The 19,895-nt window shown below is 39.7% G+C and overlaps 1 pseudogene; it reads right to left on the bottom strand.

Moving 5' to 3' along the window:
• Positions 1 to 13,867: 13,867 nt before the first annotated feature.
• On the bottom strand, positions 13,868 to 14,683 carry LOC103233328 (large ribosomal subunit protein eL6 pseudogene; annotated as a pseudogene).
• Positions 14,684 to 19,895: the final 5,212 nt, after the last annotated feature.

Raw genomic sequence — 19,895 nt, 5'->3', positions numbered from 1 at the left:
ATTAGCACTAGGTGCTTTGAAGATATCATTTATTAAGTTGAGGAAGTTCTCTTTTGTTATTAGTTTTATGACTTTTTAAAAGAAATCATAGATGGATGTCCATCTTCAAATACTATTTTTTATCTTTGCTTATAAATTTGTTCTTATTCTGAATACATCTATACTTCCTAGTGGGTAAGATATAATCTTCAGTCTTGGCTGGTAAGAATTATTTTTCTCATGTGAAGCCCCTCCCATAACTCTGATGGGATAAAATTTACACTTCTTTGGTACCTCCCTTTCAGTGATGATTCACTTGAGTCAATCTCTTTGGCCTTAACAGGACCTGTTTCAGAATCACGAGTAGACCTGTATTGATCCGTAACTTGTGTTCACTTTTTTTAGATAGTAATAGAATGCCCTTCACAGAGCCCTCACACTCCCCATTCCTGACCAAATGTCATCTATAATTACTGACACAATACAATGCATATCATCATAGACCCCATTGGTAGTATTAGAGAATCCAGATCGTGGACTGCATGAAAACCAACATCAATGAGATTACTAATTCCACATCAATAATACTTCAAAATCCACATCACTAAGGCCATAGCTCCTGTACTCCACAATTCATTCCATAAACTCCTTACTGAGCCTATAGATGTCATGTTGTTAAATCTTTAGACGCCTTTTAATGGAATCACAGACTTCTGTGTCTAAGCTTATGGATCTCTTCCTTTTGACTGATACATGCATGCCCTTCTACAGATGTAGCAGACCACCTTCCATAGTGTCACTGTGCCATTCATGTGTTCAACCTCATAGACCTTGGCCTTTATACCTCCATGGGTGTAGGGACATTGTAACCTAAAGCCTAAATTCAGATCTATGTGTACGATTATATATGGAAACAAGGGATAGTTATAACAAGGCAGAAATATTGTGGTGTCAAACACATGAATTAAGCACACCCAGATCACCTAAAATGGTACACATAGTCTGATTCCTATCATTTATTTTCCATGTTCACCTTCCTAACAAGGTATAGAAACTAAATGTTGTAGAAACCCCTAAATTCCCCTCTGGCTGCAAAACCGTAAACTGAGCTCAGAGTGTGTGAAAGAGAAGAGTTTGAAACATACTTAGAAGAAAATATGAAAATTGCCAATTACATAATATTTTGACATATATATACCAAGCATCACGGAGGCCAAGACATCTCTATCTTCTGTCATTAACAATATGAATTGGTATCCCCAAAGGAAATATGTAATATGAGTCACATTTTTAGTAAACACCCTGAAAAACCTAAAGGCAAATCCCCTAAAGGACACTCTCTTAGTCACATTTTGAGGTGAATTGTTGCACTGAGTTAGTGGTTTCTAAATAAGAAAATCTATCCCAAAATGAACATAAATATGTAATTGTCATCATTTAAGTTATTGGTTATAGTCATATAAATTTGTATATTATAACAGGCTTACAAAGGAGTTGCAATTTAAAAATAATGCATTATATTACATATTTAAGTAAATTTCACTTTTCAAAGAGAAAAAGTTGGTATATTTCTAAAATATACTTTGTATATTACTGAAAAGAAAAAGAACCAGAGTACTAATCAGTTGAATGTTAATAAAGGAAAGAAACGATAATACATAAATAAATGTGGGAGTGAGACAGGACATCCAGGTTGGCAGTGTGAGGAGGCTGACAAATCATCTTCCCCAAATCCATGATAAAACTGGGCAATGTTGACAAAATAAATCACTTAAAGTCTGTGGAAATTGATCAAATGCACACAGCAGAGAAGTACTTATCCAGACAATCTAATGCATCTTCGTTAGAGTAGTGAGTTTTGAGGCATTTTACTTTTGGCTTGCTCCAATTTTCTCCCAGGTCTGTGGCATAGAATTTCTACCTGTGTGTGCTGGGCAGGCTGCGGACACTATGCTTTGCTGCTCTGCTGGAGAGGCTGATTTCCCACAGAGTGTAGAGAAATCTATGCCAGGGGCAATTTTTTAAAGCCATAGTGATCTCAGTGGGAGGCTAACACTGCAGCTAGCCTGAGGTTGCAATGCTAATTGGATTAATAAGCAAAATGACAGAGCAAGCACACACTGCAGAGGAAACAGACTTTACAGAATTCATCCAGAACAATCACTAAACAAACAAAAAGACAAACCAAACAAACAAAAATAGCAACAAGGCCAGACACGGTGGCGCACACCTATAATCTCAGCACTTTGGGAGACACAAGTGGATCACCTGAGGTCAGGAGTTTGAGACCAGCCTGGCCAACATGGTGAAACCCTGTCTTTACCAAAAATACAATTAGCCGGGCATGGTGGTGGGCACCTGTAATCCCAGCTACTCAGGAGGCTGAGGCAGGAGAATCACTTGAACCTGGGAGGGTGAGGTTGCAGTGAGCGGAGATTGTGCCATTGAACTCCAGCCTGGCCCAACAAGAGCGAAACTCCATCTCAAGAAAAAAAAAAAAAAAGAATAAAGAAGGAAAGAGAGAGAGGAAGGAAGGAAAGAAGGAAGGAAGGAAGGAAGGAAGGAAGGAAAGAAAGAAAGAAAGAAAAGCAACAAAACCACCTGGGTGGGGGTAACAGGGTCCAAAGTTACTAGAGCATATAATATAAAATACCAAACTTGTCACAATACATATAAAGAAATAGGAAAGTGTGACTCATACGGAAGATAAAAAAATCTATCATTAGAGACTCTTTCAGGGCAGGGAGTTAAGGCATTGTACCTAGCAAGAATGGACTTCAAAATAGCTATTATAAATATCTTCGAAGAACTAATAGAAATAATGTTTAAAGAATTAAAGAAAGCACCATGACAATGACACATAAGGTGGATAATATCAATAAGGAAGTTGAAAGTATAAGCATGAATCAAATGTAAATTCTGCAGATGAAAAATACAATAACTAAAATGATCAGTTTACTAGAGAGACCTGACAGTAGATTTGAGCTGGTGGAAGAAAGAACCAAGAAACCTGAAGACAGATCAATAGAGATGAGCCAACTGGAGAATGGAAAGAAAAAGTAACATAGATAAATAAAGATAACTTCAGAGACCAATTAGAAACCATTAAGCCCATTAACATGAATTTAAGTCTATACCCAGAAGAGGAGGAGAGAAAAAAAGGAGCAAAATAATATTAAAGAAATGATGGCTAAAAGTTTATTGAACTTCCAAGAAGTTTAACAAATCCAAAGTAGTTACAACAAAGAGATCCACACCTAGACACATTAGGCAGGCTGTTGCAAATCAAATGCAGAAATAAAACCTTAAAAGCAGCAAAAAGGAAAATGTCTCATCATCTACAAGTAAGCCACAGTCAGTTAATTAGCTCACTTATCACTAGAAATAATGGAGGGCAGAAGTCAACATAATGATATATCCAAAATGATGAAAGAAGAAAAGCAAAAACCATGCTGTCAGCCAATAATTAGTTTTCTAGAATTGCAAAGGCAATGTTATTGTGGGAGGATAATCTTTTCAACAAATGGAGAAGTGTTACCTGGCTTATAAAAAGGTACTGGCTTATAAAAAGCAACAAAAGAAAAATAATAAATTGGACTTCATCAGAATTCAAACTTGCACTTCAGTAGACATCATCAAAAAATTTTTAAAAACATAATATGAGAAAATGCTTCAAATCTCATGCCTAATAAAACTTTTCTATCTAAAATATAACAGACGCTTTAAATTCAGTAAAGACAACCAAATTTAACATGGGCAAAACATTTCAGTAGATATTTCTCCAGAGATAATATACTTATGATCAATAAGCAAATAAAAAGATGTTGAACATCATTTGCCATTAGGGAAATAGAAATTAAATCCATAATGGGATACCACTTTAGACCCATTAGAATGGATATAACAAAAAAAAATTAATGACACGTGGTGGTGAGGAGGTGGTGTACCTGAGAGCCTTATAACTACTGGAGGGAAAGTAAAACGGTACAGCCATCTTGCAATATTAGTTTGGCAGTTTATCCAAAGAGTTAACATAAATTTGAGCATATGACCCAGCAATTTCATGTCTAGATATTCACCCAAGATAAATTACAATAGACATCTATACAAATATTCATATGCCAATGTATATAGCTACATTACTCATAATAGCCAAAATGTATTTATCGACTAATTAATGAATAAGCAAATGTTGTATATTCATGCAGTGGAATGCTATTAGCCAACAAAAAAGGAATTAAGTGCTCAAAAACGCTACAACATAGAATAATATGCTCAGAAATAGTGCACTAAGTGAAAATAGCTAAACACATTATACCACCTACTTTGTGATTCCATTTATATAAAATGTTAGAGGTGGAGTGATGAGGACTTGTGGGGAAATTGCTGGAATATATGGGTTCATTGATGACGGTGTGTGAGTTCAGGGATCAGGGTTCCTAGTGCCAGTGTTATTGAACTGTGGGGCCAATAATATTGTTATGTGGGGTTCGTCACACTTCAGAATCAATGATATTGATAATCAGAATATGTAAGCTCAAAGATAAGGATCATATTACAAGGGATAGCAGATTACTGGGTCAGTAATAGTCAGGGTACAGATTAAATTGTGTTGGTATGCAGGCCAGTGAGGAGGAGACTCTATGGTCAGTGATGTGGGTTCTATGTTATGGGAGCCATTGTGTTAAAGGTGTAGAGCTTTGGATTCAGGGAGGTGTTAACTATTGGATTAGTGAGGTGGAGTCTATAGTTTCAATAATAGGATTCCAGAGATAAGAGGATAATGTTGCCAAGTGGTATTTTAGGCTGCATGGTATGAAATTTGTGGATAAGTAAAGTGGATGTGAAGTCAAGTGATCAGTGACGTGGTATTTATAAGTTTAGATATGGGAGGCCAGTGATGGAGAATATTCTAAATGTGGGATCCGTGATGGTTGAACAGTGAACTATGTAGTCATTTATTGCTGCACAACCAATTACCACAAACTTAGCTGCTAAAAACAACACTTGTTTATTATCTTAGAATTTTTGTGGCTCATAAATCAGAGCTTTGTTTATAGGTCTCTCTACTTAGGGTTTCACAGGCTGCTATTAAGGTGTCAGAGAGACTGCACTCTCATCTGGAGGCTTGATTGGGAAAGGATCTACTTCCATGTTCACTGAGGATTTTTGTTGCATTGATTTATTTGCTGCTGTAGGACTGAAGACCCTGGCTTCTTTTTGGCCATCCGTTGGAGGCTCCGTCAGCTGTAAGGTCACAGGGTCTCTGGAATATAGGGCCAGCATGAAGCCACAGGAAACCCATCTGTGCTGATTCACGTTTCCAAGTCTGTGTTCGTTATACCATCTCTCCCAATTGTGTTCCTATCTGAGAAGACACACCTTGATTCTCAGATGTATGGTTGGAATTCTGGGAATGGGAGGAACTGGAAAAGTTCCTCTATGTCTATAGAACACAGCATAGAATCTGTTCCCTCAGATTCTGGAGTCTGTGAAAGGAAACTTATCTTCCTTTCAATCAGCTATGAGGGCCTTTCTCAGTTGAGGGGAGAAATCTGGGGTCTGAACGTGGAGATGTGGGGAATATGTCAATATCTGGAAGTGCATATATTCCTGTCAGTGCACCTCGGCTCACTCAGGTTGCCAATGTGTGCCAGGAGCACTGTGTCCTCAGCACAGTTCCCCACCCACAGCCAGCCCAAGTGCTCCTGGGAAATGTTTGTGACTTCAGCATAGGATCCTGTGCAGTAGCTGTTGATTGGATTGTATAGGTTACTTTACAAACCTAAAAACTGAGAGGACACATTCATGGTTGCTCTTTGGAAAATGTTGTAAATCAGTAAGTTAGGTCCGAAGACATTAACCAATTTCCAAAACGTGATAGGCAGATCCCATCTTTATCACAAAGCTGTAAATCATTTACAACTCCAGTTGTCTCCTATCTTTTTCATCATGTAATGTTTTCTTTGTCTTTTTTCCTGAGATAAAGTCTCACTCTGTTGCCCGGGCTGGAGTGCAGTGGCTCATGGCAACCTCCACCTCCCGAGTTCAAGCAATTCTCCTGCCTCAGTCTCCTGAGTAGCTGGGATTACAGGCGCCTGCCACCACCACATCAGCTAATTTTTGTATTTTTAGTAGAGATGGGGTTTCACCATGTTGGCCAGGCTGGTCTTGAACTCCTGTCCTCAGGTGATCCACCCACCTCAGCCTCCCAAAGTGATGGGATTACAGGCATGAGCCACCATGCCCAGCCCCATTGTGTTATGTTGTGACGTTGTGGGGCCAGGGAAACCTTCCTTTTTCCTCAACCTAAGCAAATCCTAGTTCAGAAAAACTTTGGTGTTGCCAGGTGGAGTGTTTTACCCAGGCACTCTGGATTCAGCCTTTTTCCAGAGCCTTGGGCTCCTGCTTTGTGTAGGGTGGGGAGCTAGAAGGACCTTTGTGGTGAGAAGGATGAAGGTCCCAGGAGCATTTGCTGGATGCTTAAGAGATTGAAAGGCAATTAGAGAATTAATTCATGTATTAACCATGTGCAGAAAGTGTGCGATACCTAATTGGACAGCTAATGAAGTTTCAAAAAACAAAACCAACTTTGTCACCAGAATTCAGTTGGATGGAAGGGTTTGGAAAAGCTTTGGGACGTTGGGAAATGGCAAGAGGCACGTGCCTAGATAGTTGTGCCAAGTGAAAGCCAATGCTTCCTTCTTTGTGGGCCCTTTCTGGAGTCTTCTAGACTCACCAATATCTGATATGCAGTGAATGATCTAGGGTAGCAGTACTTTACAATCACAAGAATGATAAGGTGTGCCTGACTATAGCCAGAGCAAAGCAAAGATCAGAAAGAATGCAGAGTCCATTGTGGTCACTGAAGGATATCTGAAGTAATTTGAATCATGACTATTTCCCAGTTCAGGTGGCCCCATATCTTTAACCAGAAACAAGGCTGGATTTGGGGGAGCTGCATTTTTCTTAATGTTCAGCAGACTAGGGGTAGTCTGGGTCCTATGATCCTATGGACAGGATGACCCTAGTCTGGGACAAGTTTCTTTTTCTTTTCTTTCTTTTTTTTTTTTTTTTTGATATGGAGTCTTGCTCTGTCGCCCAGGCTGGAGTGCAGTGGCACAATCTCAGCTCACTGCAACCTCTGCCTCCCAGGTTCAAGCAATTTTCCCTGCCTCAGCCTCCTGAGAAGCTGGGATTACAGGCATCCACCACCATGCTTGGCTATTTTATTTTATTTTTTTTTAGTAGAGACAGGGTTTCGCCATGTTGTCCAGGCTGGTCTTGAACTCCTGAGCTCAGGTGATCTGCTTGCTTCGGCCTGCCAAAGTGCTGGGATTACAGGTGTGAGCCACCACGCCAGGCCACTAGGACAAGTTTGTAAACTGTCTCCCCCAAATTACATTGGGGATATATAGTCACCTACATTTTTTTCATCTTTTGGGGATGTTCATGAGGGAGATACAGTCTGATGATGGCTTCACAAGTTAATTGTAATCATTTTTCTCAGTTCCCTTTACACCAGCAACTAACTCATCTACTTGTCAGCTTTGTGGTTTTATTTTTTGGAATATTTTTACAATTAACGTTTTTAAGAGAACTTTTTGGAATAAATTTAGATTTGCAGAAAACTTGGGAAAATTGTATAAATATCTTACATCTCTATGGTACATTTGTCAAAACTGTGAAATTAACATTGGTGCAATACTATTTTTATTTTTATCTTTTTGAGACGGAGTTTTGCTCTTGTCGCCCAGGCTGCAGTGTAAGGTGCGATCCTGGCTCACTGTAACCTCCGCCTCCCAGGTTCAAGTGATTCTCCTGCCTCAGCCTCCTGAGTAGCTGGGATTACAGGCGCATGTCACCATGCACAGCTAATTTTTAAATATTTTTAGTAGAGACGGGGTTTTGCCATGTTGGCCAGGCTGGTCTCAAACTCCTGACCACAGGTGATACACCCGTCTCAGCCTCCCAAAGTGCTGGGATTACAGGCATGAGCCACTGTGCCCGGCCGGTGTAATACTGTTTAACTATGAACTTCATTGGGTTTAATAAGTTTTCCCACCCATACGTTTTTCATTTCCCCGATTCAATCCAGGATAACAGATCACATTGAGGCCTCATTGAGGCTGCCTTGGCTATTAGAGGCTACTTCAGATTGGTTCATGTGTCCTTTTGAAACACCCAGGATTATTTTGTGTTTTCTCTGATCCTGACCTTCCCCCAGAGGGCTCTGGTTTCTTTTCATGAATAATCATGTTTAGAAACCAATGGTGTTTAGATCTTGGTTCCAGGTGTTCTCATTCTACTGTGCTTCAATGCTTCCAGGTCTACTCAGGGGACAGAGCCAGAAAATCATTGTATATAAGCATCTCTACAATTATGTCTGCATATGTACATTATAATAAACCTAGACTGGGTGCAGTGGCTCATAACTATAATCTCAGCACTTTGGGAGGCTGAGGTTATTGTTTGAGGGAAGGAGTTTGAAAACAGCCTGGGAAACAAGGGATACCCTATCTCTACAAAAAAAAATTTTAAATAAATAAAAAAAAAAAAACCATGAATTCACACTGTGCTGATATCTCTGATCTTGTGGACAAGATGACCCCAGTCTAGGACACGTTTCTAAAGTGTCTCTCATCACCATAGAATACAATGTAGCCCTTCTCCCCTTGCTTATGCAGAGGATTTGATGAGTTCTTTGGTGGTACTGAGAGGCCCTGGAATAGCAAATGGGTCAAGCAAATTGTCCTTGACCTATTTGCAGTCTCCTCTTTAGGCAAAAGGCTCAATATGTGGTTAAGCCCAGGGTTCATGGCCTAAATTTGTAGGTTGTATGTTGGGGGACGGATTGTGTTGAGGTCATGGCTGTGGGCCCCCACTCTGCAAGAAAGTTCCAGCTACATGCCTGCCTGGACCTGATGATTTTTAGAATAGTGGGAGAGACTAGGGTCATGGCCTCACCATGGTGAGTTGTCACCAGGTGAGGGTGTAGGGGCATGACTTTGTCCAAGAAGAAGCATGGCCATCTTTGAAGGACAATGATTGTGGGACTAATCTCTGAGCTCTTTGCAACATCCTACAGAGTTCTTTCATATTCTGGGACCTTTCTAGGGACAACGGAATAGTCATAAGAATATTGGCATTCTCTTTGGGAATGTTGGTTTTTCTTTGGGAAATGGGTATAGTTTCAGTACATTATTAATTTGCAATAGCACAACATTATAACTAATGTTAATATATGACTATATACATATAAAACCATAACTACTCTGGTGGATCCTGTTGTTCCCCCTTAATCTATCTGAAATTAGGATCGTTATGATCATCATTGATATGATTATTATTTGCATTTATATTAATAGTATAATCGAAATTAATACTATAATTGGGATTGAAGGGATGCTTGTAAGCCAGATGTTTATAAGCCATGCTTGTAAATGTATGAATAAGTTCATATTTTAATGGATATTTTGTGGTTTAAACGAGGTAGATCCTCATTTATTAAAGCAGTGTTGATTATTGCTAATCTAGTAGTAATAATAAATACCATAGAGTAATGGTGATAAATATAATACAAATGCAAAATATATAGAGCACTTACTCGGTTTTAGATATTTCAAGTGCATTCCATGTATTAAATATTTAATCTGGGTAGTCATCCTGTAGAGAGGTTCTATATTTTTCCACATTTCACAGTTGAGAAACCTGAGGCAAAGAATTATTGAATGACCTACCCTGAGCTACTATAGCCATGAATTAATACCACTTGAATTTTAAACCAAGCACCTTGGGTCCAGATTTTGCTTAACTTCTATATTTCTCATGATGACTAAGAAATACGTATGAGAGTTACTAATATTATTTATCCACATTTTGTCAATATTATAATGTTATATCAGAGAAGACAGAGGAATGGAAAGAAGGTATTTTCTGAAATCCTCTCTCGTTTCCCGGCTTCCACTGGGCTCCCACCTTCCTGGTGGCCTCTATCCTCCTGCCTCTCAGCACTGTCTCTAGGCAGACCTGCTCTTATGCACTGTCACACCACGGATTGTTTACCTGGGAGGTGGTGAGTTTGGTGAGAATGTAGAGCCCTTCACCATGATGTCTTGCTACTATGGTATAATTATGAAGAGGTGAAAATTCTACCTCTGGTGGTTAAGGAAGATCCAAGGTGGAGGTGCAGGGGGTCTGCATATTTTATTGTTCTGAGACTTGGCTGAAGGCATGTAAGTGGCATCTTGAATGCCTAACTATGAGGGATCCCAGGTAGATTCTTTCCAACCTCCACAGCAGTATTTCTTTATTCCGGGGCTGTTCAAGTCAGCAGGAAAATGCAACTGTATGAGATCACATTACCTGGGTAAAGCTATCAACTCCTCCCGTACATATCTCCCTGCCAAAACGGAAGACTCTTTACCCTGCTATGAGAAAGTGTGGAGCATGTTCAGAGTTTAACAGGTTCTGGTCAAATACCAAGACTATTGGTCCCAAATCCCACAAATATTCCTGCGTGCTGTATATCATTTCCTGTTTCCTTCACAGGTAATCTGGCCCCTAAGGAGATAATCTGAATTTATCCACATAGCTGTTGAGGAAAACTGTTATGGTAATATTCATAGTGAGTATTTTTCAGTCAAAATACCTCATTTAGGATAAGCTCACACACTCCTGGACCTTTGCCTTTTCTGACCCCGTATGGAACCCTCAATTTTGGTTGACAGACCAGAAACACACCCATTGTCTCCCCTGAGTAACTCAGAACATTGTCCTTCCACGACTGCCCATCCATGGCTGATTCTGTTTGTCCCGAGGTTCTGGGGCCGGATCACATAAACCACAGAGTGGACAGAGTGTGCTGACCATCAAAGTATGACTTCTGTCTTCATGAGCAGCTTTGAAGATCAATAGATCAAAGCGGAATGGGTGTAGAGTGAAATATTCAAAATAGCATAACTAGGAGGGGAAAGAAGGAGCCTTCATAGCCCCAGGACAGATGGCAATTCTAACATGAGTGGCCCACCAGCTGTTCATTCATTCCAGAGTCTGTTGCTTATTCTTTCCTCCCATATCCTACTACTTTTCCCTCTTCCTTTCCCCCTTTTTTTTCTCTGTCCCCCTTTCCCTATTTTCTCTCTGTGTTTGCTCTTTCTTTATATTTCGTCAGCCTTCTCTCTCTCCTCTTTTCTCTGTCAGCGATATCTGCTGCTCCTGGCAATTGTTTGTTCCATCTTTAATCTTTTTTGTTTCCTCCTTCTGCTCCATGCTCCTCTCTGATCCCAGGACTCTCTTCTTCTCTCATCTTCTGCTCCATTTTTCCTGTGTTGCCTCCATGAGTAAGGCCACAGGATAAAGATGTGCTAAGCTTGTTTTTCTGTTTTCCTTAGCCTCCAGAGAGATTTCCATACAGATACTGGTCACTGCTTACTCAGATTCTCAATGTGTGGGTAAAATTGTTACTACCCTGTATTCAGGGAATACAGCGTACCAAGGCAAACACCTGTCTACCCTCTGTGAACAGTCATTTTGAAATAAATCATAATGTTCACAGATTTCACTTCTATCAACATTAATTTCTCCTGTATTTTTCTTCTTGATCTGGGTTCAGGTGAGAGGAATACTGTGATTTGTACAAGTTGAGAGTACAGTGTCCGCATGACACACACAGTTCTCTGTAGAGTTTTTCTTAATTGAAAAACTTAGAAAATCCTCAAGTATCATCGTAAGAATTTTTATCTTCATCTTAAATGTCATAGAAAGCAACTATTGTGTTTGGTTAGTAAGGGCCAGACTGAAGAGATCGACCCTGTTCCACCCCACACAATGCAGTGCTCAGTATTGACCAAAAATTTATGAAAAAAGTCTACTGAGACTGGCAGGATACCCAGGAAGAAAAAAATCCTTCATTTAGTGAATGGTTAGGAAATGAGAACCCTCAGAGAAACCTCATCCCAAACCCTGGACCACAAATTCAAGAGAAATGAGTCCTCACTACCAACAACACTGTGAACTCGAAGCCCACAGTATCACCCGAGGCTCATTTTCTCCGCATTTGAGCTGTTTTACTTTGGAAAGATGCATTTCCTTCCAAGTCTCAGATTCCTAACAGTTCCATGCAGGGACTTGGAAGTTGTGACTTCTCATGTAGAATTATTGTGTGGGTCTGTATTGAGCCATAGTTTGGGATTCACAACAAAGATAAAACAGGGACAAAGTTCATTGAAGGAGAACGTGGAAAAGGCAAAATGCGTATTTAAGGGCATATTTAAGAGTTGCTCTGGGTTAATCTAAGCATGGGAAAGAAAAAGCACCAAAGAGAAAAGAAGAAACATAGCTACTTGTATTGGAAATGCAGAGGGGATGTGGAGTATTGTGAAAGGACTGAAACTCCATTCAAGTTTTCCTGAAAGTCATTGTGTTTATAGCTTTGTCAAGTGAGATAAGAGCATGTTTTACCTCTGTTAGCATCTCATATGGTCTTCACTTTGATGAAATTAGGCCTATGATAATATACATTTTGGAGTAAGTCGAAGCCTATAGTAAATTGAGGTCAAGAGCGATTTATGCTCTCATCAGATCAACAGAGCATTATTTCCTTACTGAACCATTAATGCTCCTCTTGTCTGAACATCAAATATGATCTACTGAGAACATTCCCACCTATGAAATTGTAGGAAAGACTGGAATACTAAGTTGCACACATCCTAAATAAATAATAACTAAGTGCCAAAATCATACATATAAATGCTGTTTCTAAGTTTCTCAGGGTCTTCCCTTACCCAGTGGTATTGGAAAAGAGGTACAACTGAAGGGAATATGGAATCAAAGACAGGCACAATGGCAATAGCAGAAATAAGATCAAACACATAGATGAATCTTGCCATATCCTGACACTAGACCAGTATGAATAAGAGAAAAGACCCAGATTCCATGCCCCAGGGGACATGAAGCTGCTGTAACCTCTGGGCTCTAGAGTTCACGGCCCTGGGCCTCAGATACATCTGGGCTGATGTACTAAAAAGTTTCAAAAGCCCGGAATCCTAGTGACATTATGAGTGAATCCAATTAGTCCACTCCTCCTCATTAAGGGCTAGTGTTTCCCTTTACTTGATGAAGATTCAGAGGCCGTAATACACCTGAACTAATATCTATACTTGGAACCCACAGAATACAGAATAGGATTGGTTCAGGGGTGAGAGGACTCTACAACACCAGGGTATGTTTACATCTTAAAAATTGTGTGAGCAAGTAGCCCAGAACCTCATATCATTGTACCAAGGCCTTTACTACATTTATAACATATCCATCTGATGGTGAGAAAAAAAAAAAACAAGGTTGATTAGGAAAGAAGTTTGCTTGGTATATCTAAAGCCTCCCTTCTTGGTTATGTATAATGTCATTTTATGACTGATAAATCTTTTCCTCTTACCTACATTTTAGATACCTATTTCTTCAAACCCAGTGTGTTCATTTCCTATTGCTGTTGGAATGGAATTCTCAAGAACTTTGTGGGTCTGCCACATATAACACAGGGTTCATTCCATTAGACAAGAGATGCCTATGCATATTTTTCCTATGCAATTTCATCTCTATTCCTGGCTTTTGCTGATGTGGCTGACAGGATCCATGAGTCACATGCTCAGTTCCTTCAAAGAACCCTACATATGACTGAATACTCTGAACTTTTGTCCTGCTGAGGCACTAGGAAAAGATTATTTAGCCATACTCTTGGTTTTCTCTTCAAGCACACTTTCCTGACAGTCAATATCCTAGTTTTAGCATCTTTCACAAACTGGATAGCCTGAGAATTTTCCATAGAATCAGGTCCTGGTTTCTTCATTCTTAATAATTCTTCCTTTAATCCATTTTTTTTTTGTACTTAGCTATTTAATGAGGTTCTTAAGACATTTAGAACACCAATTTGTGAGGATAAATTCCATTCATCAGGGCAAACACAGATCGCAGGTAGCCCCGGAGCTGAGGAACAGCTTTGATTTTTGGTAGAATTTGTGAGTCCACAGCTTTCTGATCAATCTTGCACTGCTCTGTAATCTCGTATTTCTCTTTTTCTTTGTCGAAGATCTCACCCTCCTGGTGTCTGGGCTTCCACAGCTGCTGCTTCTTGAAGTAAGCATCAGTAAGATGTTTGTGGATTTTTACATTGCTGATATCGATTTTGGTTGAGGTGGCAATGACAAATTTCTGGTGTGTTCTTCGTAGAGGAACTCGATTGAGGACCAGAGGTCCAGTCGCAAGTAACAAGCCACTAGCCAGCTGCTTCAGGAAAACCACCCGTTTGCCCCTGCAGCCTCCAGTGAGGATGATCAGAATGGTCCCGGGGGTAAATGCTGCCTCGCAGTTTTCTCACGTGCTGACTGAAGGGTTTTTTGCCGTGGCTCAACAGCTTTCGAGGCACATCTTCAGTAGGATAATATCTAGGCATTTTGCGAAGTTTAACCGCCCAGGTACTGCCGTTCTTGTCACCACCAACTGGTTTTATAAGAGTTGCAAGAACCTTCTCCTTCTTTTTCTTTTCAACCTTGGATTTAGCGGCTGAGTACTTCCTCTTGTACATGGCCTTTCTGGAATACATGGCAGATTGGGAATACCTGCCAATTCCTCTGACAAGGACAAGGTTGCGGCTGCAATGGGGCTTCCCCTTCTTGGGCTTCTTAGCCTTGAGGTTACCCTTTTTCACCTTGCCACCAGCATCAGCCTTCTTGGCTTTGAGTTTCTTCTCTTTAGTATCTGGCTTCTCAATTTTTTCACCCGCCACCTTGCAAGATGGGAAAGAGAAGTCTTTTTTTTTTTTTTTTTTTACTTTCTCATTTTACTGCGAGTTGCAAAAGAAACCAGGCTATACTTTTGATACTTTGCTTGGACATCTCCTGAGATAAATATCCAAGTTCATTGTTTACAAGTTGCGCTTTCTGCATAACTGCAGGGCACAATTCCACTAAGCTTTCTGCTGTTAAATAACAAGGATTCATTTTCTTACAGTTTCCAATAGCATGGTCCTCAATTTTTTCTGAGTCCTCACCAGCAATATCGTTAACATCCATATATTTACTGAAGAGCCTTTTTATGATGATTTAGGTATTCTCTAAGGGGATATGTTTTCTCTGCTATTCTCTTTACTTCCTTCTGAGTTCTGTCTAGCAGAGTCAAGAGCATCCATATTTCTAATAAACAGCCTTTTCAAGGCGACCTAATATTTTAAAAAAGAATGCTCCTTACATTTTTTTCCACCCTGTGATCACTGCTCAATTCTACAATCACTTCTATATTTTTAGGTATTTGCTACAACTGCACCCCACTACCTGTTACCAAAATATATATTAGTTTTGTATTTCAGCTATAATAAATTATCACAAAGTTAGTAGCTTAAAACAACACAGATTTATTATCTCATGCTTCTGGGGCTAAGAAGTCCAAAAAGGGTCTCACTGGGCTGAAAGTCAGGTGTATGCAGGGCTGTGTTCCTTCTGGGAGGCTCTGGGAGAGATCTCATTTCTTGACCTTTTCTAGCCTCTGGAAGCTGCCTCATTTTTTTGATCATGGTACCTGCCTCTCTTGTGAGAGCTATAACAGTTGCATCACTCTGACTCCTGCTTCCATCATCCAATCTCCTCTCTCTCTGGTTTTGTTTTGTTTGTTTTTCTTGTTGTTTTGAGAGAGAGTCTCACTCCGTTGCCCAGGCTGGAGTGCAGTGGTGTGATCTCAGCTCACTGCAACTTCTGCTTGCTGGGTTCCAGCGATTCTCCTACCTCAGCCTTCCAAGTAGCTGGGACTACAGGCATGTGCCACCACGCCTGGCTAACTTTTGTATTTTTAGTAGCAATGGGGTTTCACCATGTTGGCCAGGCTGGTCTCGAACTCCTGGCCTCAAGTGATCTACCCATCTCAGCCTCCCAAAGTGCTGGGATTACAGGTGTATGCCATCGCCCCCTGCCCCTCTGAGTCTTCAGCCTTTCTCCTTCACTTCCAATAACACCTGTGATTACTTTGAGGCCAATGATAATCAGGTATCATCTCCCCATCTCAAGACCCATTACTTAACCACCTCTGCAAAGATGATTTTGCCACTTAAGGTAACACATTCACAGCCTCCTTCCAGGAACTGAGATGTGGACATCTTTGGGGAGCCATTATTTTTCTTATCACTCCTGGTAAATGGTTTAACGTCGTGAATCTCTATCCCTGTAAGAAACAAATTCACTAAACAGAGTTTTGTGCAGTTCTTTTTGTCTTCAAATTTATAATATTCGGTCAAAACAATGTTTTCTAAAGTTATTTGGTTTCGCTTTGTTTTTCATTATTCTCCTCGGAGAGGTTATAGCCCACATTTATAAAAACAATTGGGTTCTTTTGCCGCAGGCTGCACTGCATTTCACCCCGTTATCCCCAGACACTGATCTTGCTACCTGTTTCCTACCTATTTGTATTACAATCAGTGAAGTTTATCTCTGCGTGCTGTGTATGCATTTTATAGTTTTGACAAATGCAGCATCATGTGTCTACCACCTCAGTATCATACACAACAGTTCCAGCACCTTAAAAACTCCCCCGTGTAGTCCTCCTTTAGTCATTCCCTCCCACCTCCCACAAGTCCTTGCAATCGCTGATGTGTTTTCTATCCTTGTAAGAAAAGCCCATAAGTGTTCCCTTTTTATGTTTGATGAATGTGAATGTAATAATACAACATGTAAAATTTGGGGTCTGTTTTTTTCACTTAGGGAAATGCACTTCAGTTTTATCTATGCTTTTGCATGAATCAGTAGCTGATTACTTTATTATTTATTTTTATTTTATTTTACTTTTTTTTTTGAGATGGAGTCTCGCTCTGTCACCCAGGCTGGAGTGCAGTGGCGTAATCTCAGCTCACTGCAAACTCTGCCTCCCGGATTCAAGTGATTCTCCTGCCTCAGCCTCCCGAATAGCTGGGACTACAGGCACCCGCCACCACGCCCAGCTAATTTTTGTATTTTTAGTACAGAACGGGGTTTCACCATGTTGACCAGACTGGTCTCGAACTCCTGACCTCAAATGATCCACCCACCTCAGTCTCCCAAAGTGCTGGGATTACAGGCATGACCACCACACGTGGTCTACTTTTATTTTTTAATTATATTTTTATTTTGAGATAATTGTATATTCACATGCAATTTTAGAAAATAACATAAAGAAATACTGTGTATCCTTTACCCAGTTTATCACAAGTGTAAGATCATGCAAAACTACAGTATACTATCCCAACCAGGATATTGACAGTGATATAATTAGCACATAATATAATTCCCTCAATATGAGAATCTCTCTTATTGCCCCATTATATTTATTTTATGGATTCATAATAATTGTACATATTTATGAGGTACATATGATATTTTGATACATGCATACAATAGGTAATTATCAAATCAGGGTATTTAGGTTATCCATCACCCCAAACATTGATCATTTCTTCATGTTAGGAACATTTCAGATTTTCTTTTACAGCTATTTTGAAACCTACAATAAATTATTGTTGGCTAGAGTCACCCTACTGTGTTATTGAACACTATAATTTATTCCTTCTACCTAACTGTGTGTTTTTATACATTAACCAACTTCTCTTCACCACCGCCCTCCACCTTCCCATCCTCTGGTAACCACCATTCTACTCTCTACCTCCATAAGATCAACTTTTTTAGCTCCATATATTAGTGAAAACATGTGATATTTGTTTTTGTCTTCCTATTTCACTAAACATAGTAACATCCAGATTTATTCATGCTGCTGCAAAGGACAGCATTTTATTCTTTAAATGAAGAAATAGTATTCCATTGTGTATATACACCACATTTGCTTTATCCAGTTATTCACTGATGAATACTTAGGTTGAATCTGTATCTTGGCTATTGTGAATAGTGCTGCAATAAACTTGGAGGTGCAAGCATTTTTATTTTATTTTATTTTATTTTATTTTATTTTGAGGCAGAGTTTCACTCTTATTGCCCAGGTTGGAGTGCGATGGCATGATCTCGGCTCCCTGCAAACTTCACCTCCTGGGTTCAAGCAATTCTCCTGCCTCAGCCTCCTGAGTGGCTGGGACTACAGGCATGTACCACCATGCCTGGCTAATTTTTGTATTTTTAGTAGGGACAGGGTTTCACCATGTTGGCCAGGCTGGTCTCGAACTCCTGACCTCAGCTGATCCACTCACCTTGGCCTCCCAAAGTGCTAGAATTACAGGCATGACCCACCGTGCCCTGCTGTAAGTGTCTTTTTGCAATACTGATTTCCTTTCCTTTAGATAAATATCCAGTAATGGGATTACTGGATCTTATGATAGTTCTATTTTTACTTTTTAAAGAAATCTCCATACTGTTTTTTTTTTTTTAAATAATGGTTGTACTAATTTACATTCCCACCAACAGTATATAAGGGTTCCCTTTTCTTTGCATCTTTGCCAGTGTTTGTTGTTTTTCTCTTAATAACAGCCAGTCTAACTGTGGTGAGATGATAGCTCATCATGTTCTTGAATTGCCTTTCCCTGATAACCGGTGATACTGAGCACTTTTTCACATACCTGTTGACTATTTGTAAATCTTTTGAGAGATGTCGATTCAGATCCTTTGCTCACTTTTTGAAGGAGATAATCACCATTGTTGTTTTCTCTAAGTTGTTTGAATTCCTTGTATATTCTAGATATTAGTCCCTTGTCAGGTGAATAGTTTGCAAATATTTTCTCCCATTCTACAGATTGTCTCTTCACTCTGCTGATTCTTTTTTTTCAGTTTAATAAAGTCATATTCGTCTATTTTTGCTTTTGTTGCCTGTGCTTTTAAAGTCTTAGCCATAAAAACTTTACGTAGAACAACGTCCTGAAGTATTTCCTCTATGTTTTCTTCTAGTCATTTCGTAGTTTTGGGTCTTATGTTTGACTCTCTAATAAATTTTGAATTGATCTTTGTATATTGTGAGAAATAGGGTTCTAATCTCTTTTTCTTTTCTTTTTCTTTTTTGAGACAGAGTCTCATTCTGTTGCCCAGGCTGGAGTGCAGTGGTGCAATCTTAGCTCACTGCAACCTTTACCTCCTGAGTTCGAGCAATTCTCTGCCTCAGCCTCCAGAGTAGCTGGGATTATAGATGCATGCCACCATGCCTGGCTAATTTTTGTATTTTTAGTAGAGACAGTGTTTCACCATCTTGCCCAGGCTGGTCTTGAACTCCTGAACTCATGATTCACCCACCTCGGCCTCCCAGTGCTGAAATTACAGGTGTGAGCCACCATGCCCGGCCAATAGAGTTCTAATTTCATTCCTCTGCAAATAGATATCCAATTTTCCCAGCACCATTTATTGAAGAAGGTATTATTTTCCCAATGTATGTTCTTGGTGGCTTTGTTGAAAATCAGTTGGCTGTAAACACATGGATTTTTTTTTTTTTCTGGATTTTCTATTCTGTTACATTGGTCAGTGTGTCTGTTTTTAGTACCAGTGTGATGCTATTTTTGTTAGTATAATCATGTAATATATTTTGAAGTCAGCTAGTGTGATGCCTTAAGCTTTTTCCTTTTTGTTCAGCATTGCTTTGGATATTAGGTGTCTTTAGTGGTTGCGTATAAATTTTAGGATTATTTTTCTATTTCTGTGAAGAATGTCATTGGAATTTTGATAGGCATTTCATTGAAAATATAGATTGTGGTTGGGTGTGGTGGCTCATGCCTGTAATCCCAGCACTTGTGGAGGCCAAGGTGGGCAGATGGCTTGAGTCCAGGAGTTTGAGACCAGCCTGGGCAACATAGTGAAACCTCATCTTTGCTAAAAATACAAAAAATTAGCCAGGTGTGGTGGTATGTGCTTATAGTCCCATCTACTCAGGAGGCCGAAGTGGAGAATCACCTCCTAAGCCCAGATGCTGAGGCT

The sequence above is a fragment of the Chlorocebus sabaeus genome, chromosome 5 (assembly GCF_047675955.1).
Source record: "Chlorocebus sabaeus isolate Y175 chromosome 5, mChlSab1.0.hap1, whole genome shotgun sequence".
Classification (NCBI taxonomy): domain Eukaryota; kingdom Metazoa; phylum Chordata; class Mammalia; order Primates; family Cercopithecidae; genus Chlorocebus; species Chlorocebus sabaeus.
Note: the sequence above shows the minus strand (reverse complement) of the source record. Positions and strands in the feature narration are given on the sequence as shown.